This window comes from Oncorhynchus mykiss, chromosome 6, assembly GCF_013265735.2.
Source record: "Oncorhynchus mykiss isolate Arlee chromosome 6, USDA_OmykA_1.1, whole genome shotgun sequence".
NCBI classification, from domain to species: domain Eukaryota; kingdom Metazoa; phylum Chordata; class Actinopteri; order Salmoniformes; family Salmonidae; genus Oncorhynchus; species Oncorhynchus mykiss.
Genome location: NC_048570.1, coordinates 84751599 through 84764630, shown reverse-complemented (window position 1 = coordinate 84764630; position 13032 = coordinate 84751599).

The window sequence follows — 13032 nt, the reverse complement described above, 5'->3', positions numbered from 1 at the left end:
GTGTCTTCAGCAGAACAGTCAACACAATACATTATCAACAGAGACAGACAGACAGACAGACAGACAGACAGACAGACAGACAGACAGACAGACAGACAGACGAATACATAGTAAGATAAATACATGAATAATTAAGACACACTAGTAAATGTGTGAAATCGGACAAATATAAGCACCCATCAACGTATAATTTTTATTGTTGTCATTATTATTATTATTAATGTTGTCATCATTATTATTATTATTATTGTCATTATTATTATTGTTATTATTATTATTATTATTGTCATTATTATTATTATTATTGTTGTCATCATTATTATTATTATTGTTATTATTATTATTATTATTGTTATTATTATTGTTATTATTATTATTATTATTGTTATTATTATTATTATTATTATTGTTGTCATTATTATTATTATTATTGTTGTCATCATTATTATTATTATTATTGTCATTATTATTATTGTTATTATTATTATTATTATTGTCATTATTATTATTATTATTGTTGTCATCATTATTATTATTATTATTGTCATTATTATTATTATTATTGTTATTATTATTATTATTGTTGTCATTATTATTATTATTATTGTTGTCATCATTATTATTATTATTATTGTCATTATTATTATTATTATTGTTATTATTATTATTATTGTTGTCATTATTATTATTATTATTGTTGTCATCATTATTATTATTATTATTGTCATTATTATTATTGTTATTATTATTATTATTATTGTCATTATTATTATTATTATTGTTGTCATCATTATTATTATTATTGTTATTATTATTATTATTATTGTTATTATTATTGTTATTATTATTATTATTGTTATTATTATTATTATTATTGTTGTCATTATTATTATTATTGTTGTTGTCATTATTATTATTATTATTATTGTCATTATTATTGTCATTATTATTATTGTCATTATTATTATTATTGTTGTCATTATTATTATTATTATTATTATTGTCATTATTGTCATTATTATTATTGTCATTATTATTATTATTATTATTATTGTTGTTGTCATTATTATTATTGTCATTATTATTATTATTGTCATTATTATTATTATTATTGTCATTATTATTATTATTATTATTATTGTTGTTGTCATTATTATTATTATTGTCATTATTATTATTATTGTTGTCATTATTATTATTATTATGTTGTCTTTCCTGTCCCTCACCTTAACCACCAGGAAAACCTCTTCAAAACCTCAGATAATGACACAAACTCTATGTTTTTGTTTTCATTTAAGTGTGTTTTTTCTTCATCAACCATATGTAATTGTATTTATATATTGTAAAACAAAGGCTTGTCCCTTGGATAAGAAGTCGTGGTTTAGTGGCATATTATTTGTAAAAAAATATATGTCATAATACAAAGGAAATGATTCTAGTTACTTAGTGGATTACTTTAAAAACTAAAATATCAACTGAATAATATCAATATTTGACAGGGAATAGCCGTTCCTCAATGTCATGTCACTGGTGTTACCCCATTATAAAAAACACCATCAAAAAATGCAACACCCATGACAACTTCTTACTGGGTCAAATGTTCATTGAAGGCGGGCTAATGTGAGTCTGCACTCTGGTGAGTCTGCACTCTGGTGAGTCTGCACTCTGGTGAGTCTGCACTCTGGTGAGTCTGCACTCTGGTGAGTCTGCACTCTGGTGAGTCGTCACTCGGGTGAGTCGTCACTCGGGTGAGTCGTCACTCGGGTGAGTCGTCACTCGGGTGAGTCTGCACTCGGGTGAGTCTGCACTCGGGTGAGTCTGCACTCGAGTGAGTCTGCACTCGGGTGAGTCTGCACTCTGGTGAGTCTGCACTCTGGTGAGTCTACACTCTGGTGAGTCTGCACTCTGGTGAGTCTGCACTCTGGTGAGTCTACACTCTGGTGAGTCTACACTCTGGTGAGTCTACACTCTCTCTTCATTATGTTTTTCATTTGATGATTCACTTGGTAATTTCATGCGAAGCCTTAAGATATGTCAAGGTGTTACATAGTTTATAGAAAGACAAAAGGACATTTTATAAAAAATGATTGATCAAATCACATGATAAAGGCCCTTCCGGCCATTATTATGAACCGTTCTCCCCTCAGCAGCCTCCTGTGGGATAGGCCTATAAAACACTTAACACTATGATATGTCATTTCCATTATACTGTACTTAAAGTGTTGGTTTTAACAATTGCCATTTGCAGTGACAGTCCCATGGTAGAGAGTTAGGGAAACAGTAGAACTATGTTTTACAAGCAGCTTGTACACAGAACCTTAAGGAAATTGTTACTAACCATGGTAGAGAGTTAGGGAAACAGTAGAACTATGTTTTACAAGCAGCTTGTACGCAGAACCTTAAGGAAATTGTTACTAACCATGGTAGAGAGTTAGGGAAACAGTAGAACTATGTTTTACAAGCAGCTTGTACACAGAACCTTAAGGAAATTGTTACTAACCATGGTAGAGAGTTAGGGAAACAGTAGAACTATGTTTTACAAGCAGCTTGTACACAGAACCTTAATGAAATTGTTACTAACCATGGTAGAGAGTTAGGGAAACAGTAGAACTATGTTTTACAAGCAGCTTATACACAGAACCTTAATGAAATTGTTACTAACCATGGTAGAGAGTTAGGGAAACAGTAATGGACCCATAGACAAAGCTTTCCACAATTTGAAATCATATTCACAATTTACAGGCAACAAACAATAGGCTACAATAACACTATTTGACTATTCCCCTTTATCTTTTATCTAAGTGTATCTTGCTTGGTGGCCACAGGTGGTTTGGGTGAAATGCATAAAGCTAAAGAAAAATCAGAACGACTTAAAAAATTGTTTAGTGCGAGTTAACAAACTATCTAATAATTGTTCTACCATCCCCTCCATCTTTCAGCAATGGAGCGCGGCTTGCTTTTTCGCTAAATGTGTCTTCTTGCTTGGTGGCTACAGTGGCTGACTGTTTGAGGTGAAATGCAGCCTGGGATATAGTGTATCACAGATGAGGTAGAAGTCAGAACCGACGTCCCCGCTCGGGGGAGAGAGAAGAACGTGGTCCGCATTGTCCCTGAGATGCAAGGCTTCTTGTCAAAAGCACTGGCCCTAATGTGAAGGATTGAATGACCGAACAATGTTTACATCTCCCTTTTGGCCCTGGGAGGGTCACGGAGTGGGGGACACTAGGGATCGAGGGGTAGAGGGCCACGGAGTGGGGGACACTAGGGAACGAGGGAGTGCTTTATATTAGCAACACCAGTTTTGTGGAACAAAGCATCTTTAGTGTGCCTGACATTGTCATTACACCAACAAGGCTACGTTTGTAATCGGTCTAAATTATTACCCCCATGAGCATAATGAAAAGGTAAATGAATGTTTGTTATTAAAGAAGAGAAGTGGTGTAAGAGGAGAGTAGTTATGCAGTATTATGAGATGAAACCCTCACCGAGTCTTGTGGGGTTTTGGAATTAAGGATAATAAAATGTTGATGGGCCGGTGACACACTTCTAGGGGAATCTGTGGGTTGTTAAATAATCATCTTCCTTTCTCCTCACGGACGGATCTCCTGTCAGGTTAGGACCATTTATAAAGGTACAGAGAGACAGAGATCTCATGATGTCATTCAAGTTAGACCCCAATCTTCACCGTGATGACCTTCTCTTGTGGCAGAGCCATGAGAGAGTTAGAGATATAGAGAGAGTGATAGAGAGAGATAGAGAGAGATATATATATAGAGAGAGAGAGATATAGAGAGCGATAGAGAGAGATATAGAGATAGAGAGAGATATAGAGATAGAGAGAGATATGGAGAGAGATAGAGAGAGATATAGAGAGATATGGAGAGAGATAGAGAGAGATATAGAGATAGAGAGAGATATGGAGAGCGATAGAGAGAGATATAGAGATAGAGAGAGATATAGAGATAGAGAGAGATAGAGAGAGATACTCTTAATGTATTTTACGTGACAGCTTCTATTGTGCGTGTCAAGAACCTGCCTCTTGGTTCATCATTTATAAACCATAAATGCGAACCATAACTCTGAATATAATTCAGTCAACCACACACCTCAAGTGGATGATTGGATTACAATGACACAGGAACAGTGTACTATAGTTGCTGACACTGTGGAGAACAAATGTAGGTATTGTTGTAAGTAAATACCCAATAAATACTTCAGAACCCAGTACAGCACCAAGACCATAATAACAGCCACTAATTAAAACAAAAAAGATCCTCATGTCAAGACAGGCTGCGTTCACACAGTGGAATCAGATGGCACCAACAGGCTGCGTTCACACAGTGGAATCAGACGGCACCAACAGGCTGCGTTCACACAGTGGAATCAGACGGCACCAACAGGCTGCGTTCACACAGTGGAATCAGATGGCACCAACAGGCTGCGTTCACACAGTGGAATCAGATGGCACCAACAGGCTGCGTTCACACAGTGGAATCAGACGGCACCAACAGGCTGCGTTCACACAGTGGAATCAGATGGCACCAACAGGCTGCGTTCACACAGTGGAATCAGACGGCACCAACAGGCTGCGTTCACACAGTGGAATCAGATGGCACCAACAGGCTGCGTTCACACAGTGGCATCAGATGGCACCAACAGGCTGCGTTCACACAGTGGAATCAGATGGCACCAACAGGCTGCGTTCACACAGTGGAATCAGACGGCACCAACAGGCTGCATTCACACAGTGGAATCAGATGGCACCAACAGGCTGCGTTCACACAGTGGAATCAGACGGCACCAACAAGCTGCGTTCACACAGTGGAATCAGATGGCACCAACAGGCTGCGTTCACACAGTGGAATCAGATGGCACCAACAGGCTGCGTTCACACAGTGGAATCAGATGGCACCAACAGGCTGCGTTCACACAGTGGAATCAGATGGCACCAACAGGCTGCGTTCACACAGTGGAATCAGATGGCACCAACAGGCTGCGTTCACACAGTGGAATCAGATGGCACCAACAGGCTGCGTTCACACAGTGGAATCAGATGGCACCAACAGGCTGCGTTCACACAGTGGAATCAGACGGCACCAACAGGCTGCGTTCACACAGTGGAATCAGATGGCACCAACAGGCTGCGTTCACACAGTGGAATCAGATGGCACCAACAGGCTGCGTTCACACAGTGGAATCAGACGGCACCAACAGGCTGCGTTCACACAGTGGAATCAGATGGCACCAACAGGCTGCGTTCACACAGTGGCATCAGATGGCACCAACAGGCTGCGTTCACACAGTGGAATCAGATGGCACCAACAGGCTGCGTTCACACAGTGGAATCAGATGGCACCAACAGGCTGCGTTCACACAGTGGAATCAGATGGCACCAACAGGCTGCGTTCACACAGTGGAATCAGACGGCACCAACAGGCTGCGTTCACACAGTGGAATCAGATGGCACCAACAGGCTGCGTTCACACAGTGGAATCAGATGGCACCAACAGGCTGCGTTCACACAGTGGAATCAGACGGCACCAACAGGCTGCGTTCACACAGTGGAATCAGACGGCACCAACAGGCTGCGTTCACACAGTGGAATCAGACGGCACCAACAGGCTGCGTTCACACAGTGGAATCAGACGGCACCAACAGGCTGCGTTCACACAGTGGAATCAGATGGCACCAACAGGCTAAATGTCTGCCAGGCTTTGACTTTACAACCCGGTCTTTAAACACAATTGCCTACAAATGATTTACACTTTGGTGCATCTCCATCCTGAATAAAGCATGACTCGATTTAATATACAGCTAGCTATCAAACCAACAGCTGTGTAAAGAGCAAGACAACCTGATAAATAAAACAACAGGCATTGTCTGCCTCCCCAATGGCATCCTATTCCATATACAGTGCACTACTTTATCCAGGGCCCACTATCTAGGGAATAGGGTGGCCTTTGGGCTGAAAACATTGCCTGTGACAACTCAGCAGATCAAAGCACAGAGCTTTGCAGTGTAAAATGAGATGAAGATCAAGTAGAAAGAGCTGGTACAGCAAACACAATATTCACTTATAGGCCACGTCCCGAGGGGAAGGAAATGTCCTCTGTGAAAAACAAGAGTGTTAAAACTTTAGATGTTCTACCTCTGTCGGAGTATTCAAATGCCAGTCATACCAGGGTTTAATAGTGAAGAATTCATTTTTATTTAACCTTTATTTAACTAGGCAAGTCAGTTAAGAACAAATTGTTATTTACAATGACGGCCTACACTTATTTAATGTGGAACTGTTTTAGGAAGACACACACACACGCACACACAACTCACACTCACGGGTGTCAATTACTGCTGAGAAACACTATGCCTTAATAGCGTAGCCACACTTCAAAAACACAGAGCACCATATCAACTTCTCTCCCCTTCCATTTTGGTATATCTCAGAGGCTACTAGAAACACTCCGTTCCATCAAAAAAACACTGTGTTTTTTCCATGCATCCGGAATCAATACGCCCTTTTGTGTGGATTGTGGAAACCCCAAACCGGGGCTATCTCAGGGGCTGGTTCACCATCAAGTATGGCCGGCCTGTTCTCCTTGCCCGGCTGTGCAGCAAGAAGCGTTCTGCTTGCATGAGTGAGTGTCCTGGATAATTGCTCATAGTGTGGTCTGTCTGACCGGTCGTACAGCTCCCAGGACTCAGCTGACAGCCATCCAACTCTCCTTCCTTCCCTCGCTCTCTTTCTCCCTCCCTCTTTCTCTCTTTCTTTTGCGCTTTCTCTTGCTTAACTCTCTCCATCTCTCGCTCTTACTCTCTCTCCCTCTTTTTGTTCTGGATTGTATCTCTCTTCCCCCTCTCTTTCTTTCCCTCTCTCCCCCTCTACCTGTCTCTCTCCCCCTCTACCTCTACCTCCCTCTCTCACCCTCTACCTCCCTCTCTCCCTCTACCTCCCTCTCTCCCCCTCTACCTGTCTCTCTCCCCCTCTACCTCTACCTCCCTCTCTCACCCTCTACCTCCCTCTCTCCCTCTACCTCCCTCTCTCCCCTACCTGTCTCTCTCCCCCTCTACCTCTACCTCCCTCTCTCACCCTCTACCTCCCTCTCTCTCCCTCTACCTCCCTCTCCCCCCCTCTACCTGTCTCTCTCCCCCTCTCCCTCTACCTCCCTCTCTCACCCTCTACCTCCCTCTCTCGCCCCGTTCTCCCAGGTCCAGACCCCATCAACCCCAGTTCCATGCAGGGTATTTTATTAGAGGCCATCACATTTTAATGTCACTGGGTATTTAGTCAGGGCCCGCTTGGCGAGACCAAACAAAACACACTTGTGCGGAAAGGGGAATAATCAAGCACATGTATTTTTCTGTGTAGGAATGTAGGGGCTTGCAAATAGATGTCATGTAAAAGTAGGAGAAAGCATGAATAAAAGCACTTGGCCCAGCATGGGAAACTCAGAGGAGAGCTAAAAAAAGAACACGTCAGGTTCTCTTCAATAGGAATTGAGGAAATCACATTCTATTACTCAGAGAGGGATAGAAAAAGAGAAGGGGAGAGTTCTCGTGGAGAGGAGGTCAAGAGACGAAGATAGGAATGCCAGTGGAAACACTTGATTCGAAACACATGCACAAGGCATTGTTACATCGCACACAGCAAATGATCCTTGATTGAACAGGGCCATTTGTGCCCAGAGGAAGCCGGGACAAGTCTCAGCGTATGCCACTACTTCTACCTCTGTTGTGTCCCCTCTATTTACTTCCCCTCTCACAGGAAAACAGTTGTTTTTGTTCCATTAGGTGGAGAAACTGGTTCCTGCGGTCAAGAGGCAGGAGTTAAACAGGGTTGGATTGTGGTCGAGATAATTAAGCAAACCCTCAACTGTATTAAAGGGTTGTTTTTGTGTTAGTCCAGTTTTCACTTTGTCATTGTGGGGTATTGTGTGTAGATTGATTTAGATGTATTTTAATTTTATTTACCACATTTTAGAATAAGGCTGTAACATAACAAAATGTGGGAAAAGGGAAGAGGTCTGAATACTTTCTGAATGCCCTGAATGTTGATGTCAACAGCTGAATTCTCCTTCAGAGGACTTCATGTATCGAGGTTATGATTGGTCCACTATGATGGGACAAAAATGAAAAGAGATCGAGAAAAATGGAAAAATAAAGGAGGGGGGAAACTGACTCCATAATAAGACACCAAAACAAAGGAATCCCCTCTGGAACAAAGTGTTATTCAATTGAAAGCACTCAGGTATTTTCTTAATTGACTTAAGCTGTTTACAGTTAATTATTTTAGTGCGAGCAGTTGACCTTCTCATTACACAGCGGCCGTTAACATCGTATCACCGGGGGCCCAGTGCCAGTTGGAATCACACATCTGTGTGCCCAGGACGGGAGGTCTGTCTCCCCCTGTTAATGACAGGCCACTCAGCCTTATGGTTCTCTGGCTGCTGGAGGTGCACCTGTAGACTAGTGAGGGGTAGATGTTAATGGTTTAACCCCCCCCCCGCCCCCCCACCACTCTTCTTCAGACGTTTATTTCTAATGTGTATTAACAAGTGATACTACATGTATTATCTACTTTCAGTGAAACGCTTAGCATTGTCCTTCTAAAGAGAAGACATGTGTATACTATTTGTTATGCTACTGCATGTTTTTCAGAGCCGACTCCACCTCCTGGTGTGCTGCACCTGTACAGACCACTGAACTACGCCCATTAAAGACTATGGTTCATTCTCAAGACGGAAGATTGTAAATAAAAAAATACCTGGATAGAGGTCAATGCAAATTAAAACAACTCCTGTCTATGAACATGAATGTCTGGGTCTGGTTCTAGGATTAGGTCTGGGTCAAGCTGAACCTGAACCTGAGCAGGCCTGGGTTGGACTGGGACAGGGTTGGGCAGTGTCAAGGCTCTCATGTGAGATTGTCCCAGCAGGAGGGCATTCCTTCCATGGCCTCTCTCGCTCCTCCGTTCTGCCCCAGTAACCTGTGCATCTGTCTGTCAAGCCGGGAGCTTTCACCAACCAAATGAAGACTTGAGAAAAAATGTAGCCCCTAACAGCTGCTTACCGTAAGAGAGGAACAGTGGCCGTCAAGAAGGGACTCTTTGTTTTTGCCAACTTGCGACAGAGCAGCGCGGGCCGGCCCAATGTCACATTACTGACCCAGTTGATACTCTGATGTCTCCTGGATTGAGGCAATAAGATAAAGAGTCCCTTGAGAACGACCAATATGGAAAAGGGCCAATCCTGCGCCTCTGCGGAATGCCGTCTCATTTCCTGGAATACGAGTGTGCGTTTCATTCATCGAGACCGACTCCACAGCACGTAGGCCCTGAACTAGGCATTCTCCTGTCGTTCTGTTAGGAGGATTTAACAAGTTAAAAACAGATAAGATACACTGAGTAAGTGTGATGACTGCGTAATGACTTCCTTTCCACACAGCTGAAAGGGATAAAGTGTCGACGCCAACTAAGGGAAAGAGAGGATGGTGGTTTTCACCACCTACTACTATAATACTGTAGGCTACAGATTAGACTATACATGACTAGGACTACTACAACCTTTTCTACATAAACTACAATTGCATCTAGGCTTACTACTAATTGAAGTTTACACCCTACAGTGTTGAAAGATAATCAACTCTATATGTTTATTCTGCAAAACGTTACTTAAAGCTGGATGGGATATGTAGGGTGAAACAGCCACATCCGTATATACTGCAATAAAAACATGCATGATGCTGGATGGGATATGTAGGGTGAAACAGCCACATCTGTATATACTGCAATAAAAACATGCATGATGCTGGATGGGATATGTAGGGTGAAACAGCCACATCCGTATATACTGCAATAAAAACATGCATGATGCTGGATGGGATATGTAGGGTGAAACAGCCACATCCGTATATACTGCAATAAAAACATGCATGATGCTGGATGGGATATGTAGGGTGAAACAGCCACATCCGTATATACTGCAATAAAAACATGCATGATGCTGGATGGGATATGTAGGGTGAAACGGCCACATCCGTATATACTGCAATAAAAACATGCATGATGCTGGATGGGATATGTAGGGTGAAACAGCCACATCCGTATATACTGTAATAAAAACATGCATGATGCTGGATGGGATATGTACGGTGAAACAGCCACATCCGTATATACTGTAATAAAAACATGCATGATGCTGGATGGGATATGTAGGGTGAAACAGCCACATCCGTATATACTGTAATAAAAACATGCATGATGCTGGATGGGATATGTAGGGTGAAACAGCCACATCCGTATATACTGTAATAAAAACATGCATGATGCTGGATGGGATATGTAGGGTGAAACAGCCACATCCGTATATACTGTAATAAAAACATGCATGATGCTGGATGGGATATGTAGGGTGAAACAGCCACATCCGTATATACTGCAATAAAAACATGCATGATGCTGGATGGGATATGTAGGGTGAAACTGCCACATCCGTATATACTGCAATAAAAACATGCATGATGCTGGATGGGATATGTAGGGTGAAACAGCCACATCCGTATATACTGCAATAAAAACATGCATGATGCTGGATGGGATATGTAGGGTGAAACAGCCACATCCGTATATACTGCAATAAAAACATACATGATGCTGGATGGGATATGTAGGGTGAAACAGCCACATCCGTATATACTGCAATAAAAACATGCATGATGCTGGATGGGATATGTAGGGTGAAACAGCCACATCCGTATATACTGCAATAAAAACATGCATGATGCTGGATGGGATATGTAGGGTGAAACAGCCACATCCGTATATACTGTAATAAAAACATGCATGATGCTGGATGGGATTTGTAGGGTGAAACAGCCACATCTGTATATACTGTAATAAAAACATGCATGATGCTGGATGGGATATGTAGGGTGAAACAGCCACATCCGTATATACTGCAATAAAAACATGCATGATGCTGGATGGGATATGTAGGGTGAAACAGCCACATTCGTATATACTGTAATAAAAACATGCATGATGCTGGATGGGATATGTAGGGTGAAACAGCCACATCCGTATATACTGCAATAAAAACATGCATGATGCTGGATGGGATATGTAGGGTGAAACAGCCACATCCGTATATACTGCAATAAAAACATGCATGATGCTGGATGGGATATGTAGGGTGAAACAGCCACATCCGTATATACTGTAATAAAAACATGCATGATGCTGGATGGGATATGTAGGGTGAAACAGCCACATCCGTATATACTGTAATAAAAACATGCATGATGCTGGATGGGATATGTAGGGTGAAACAGCCACATCCGTATATACTGTAATAAAAACATGCATGATGCTGGATGGGATATGTAGGGTGAAACAGCCACATCCGTATATACTGTAATAAAAACATGCATGATGCTGGATGGGATATGTAGGGTGAAACAGCCACATCCGTATATACTGCAATAAAAACATGCATGATGCTGGATGGGATATGTAGGGTGAAACAGCCACATCCGTATATACTGCAATAAAAACATGCATGATGCTGGATGGGATATGTAGGGTGAAACAGCCACATCCGTATATACTGTAATAAAAACATGCATGATGCTGGATGGGATATGTAGGGTGAAACAGCCACATCCGTATATACTGTAATAAAAACATGCATGATGCTGGATGGGATATGTAGGGTGAAACAGCCACATCCGTATATACTGCAATAAAAACATGCATGATGCTGGATGGGATATGTAGGGTGAAACAGCCACATCCGTATATACTGCAATAAAAACATGCATGATGCTGGATGGGATATGTAGGGTGAAACAGCCACATCCGTATATACTGCAATAAAAACATGCATGATGCTGGATGGGATATGTAGGGTGAAACAGCCACATCCGTATATACTGCAATAAAAACATGCATGATGCTGGATGGGATATGTAGGGTGAAACAGCCACATCCGTATATACTGCAATAAAAACATGCATGATGCTGGATGGGATATGTAGGGTGAAACAGCCACATCCGTATATACTGCAATAAAAACATACATGATGCTGGATGGGATATGTAGGGTGAAACAGCCACATCCGTATATACTGCAATAAAAACATGCATGATGCTGGATGGGATATGTAGGGTGAAACAGCCACATCCGTATATACTGCAATAAAAACATGCATGATGCTGGATGGGATATGTAGGGTGAAACAGCCACATCCGTATATACTGCAATAAAAACATGCATGATGCTGGATGGGATATGTAGGGTGAAACAGCCACATCCGTATATACTGCAATAAAAACATGCATGATGCTGGATGGGATATGTAGGGTGAAACAGCCACATCTGTATATACTGCAATAAAAACATGCATGATGCTGGATGGGATATGTAGGGTGAAACAGCCACATCCGTATATACTGCAATAAAAACATGCATGATGCTGGATGGGATATGTAGGGTGAAACAGCCACATCCGTATATACTGCAATAAAAACATGCATGATGCTGGATGGGATATGTAGGGTGAAACAGCCACATCCGTATATACTGCAATAAAAACATACATGATGCTGGATGGGATATGTAGGGTGAAACAGCCACATCCGTATATACTGCAATAAAAACATGCATGATGCTGGATGGGATATGTAGGGTGAAACAGCCACATCTGTATATACTGCAATAAAAACATGCATGATGCTGGATGGGATATGTAGGGTGAAACAGCCACATCTGTATATACTGCAATAAAAACATGCATGATGCTGGATGGGATATGTAGGGTGAAACAGCCACATCCGTATATACTGTAATAAAAACATGCATGATGCTGGATGGGATATGTAGGGTGAAACAGCCACATCCGTATATACTGCAATAAAAACATGCATGATGCTGGATGCTCCTCTCTGTTTCAACATCAGAACAAAACCACTGACGGACGTGCTGTAGGAGCAGTGATGCTGTTTCCCAGATGTCAGCTTCAACACCTTTTACTCATGGA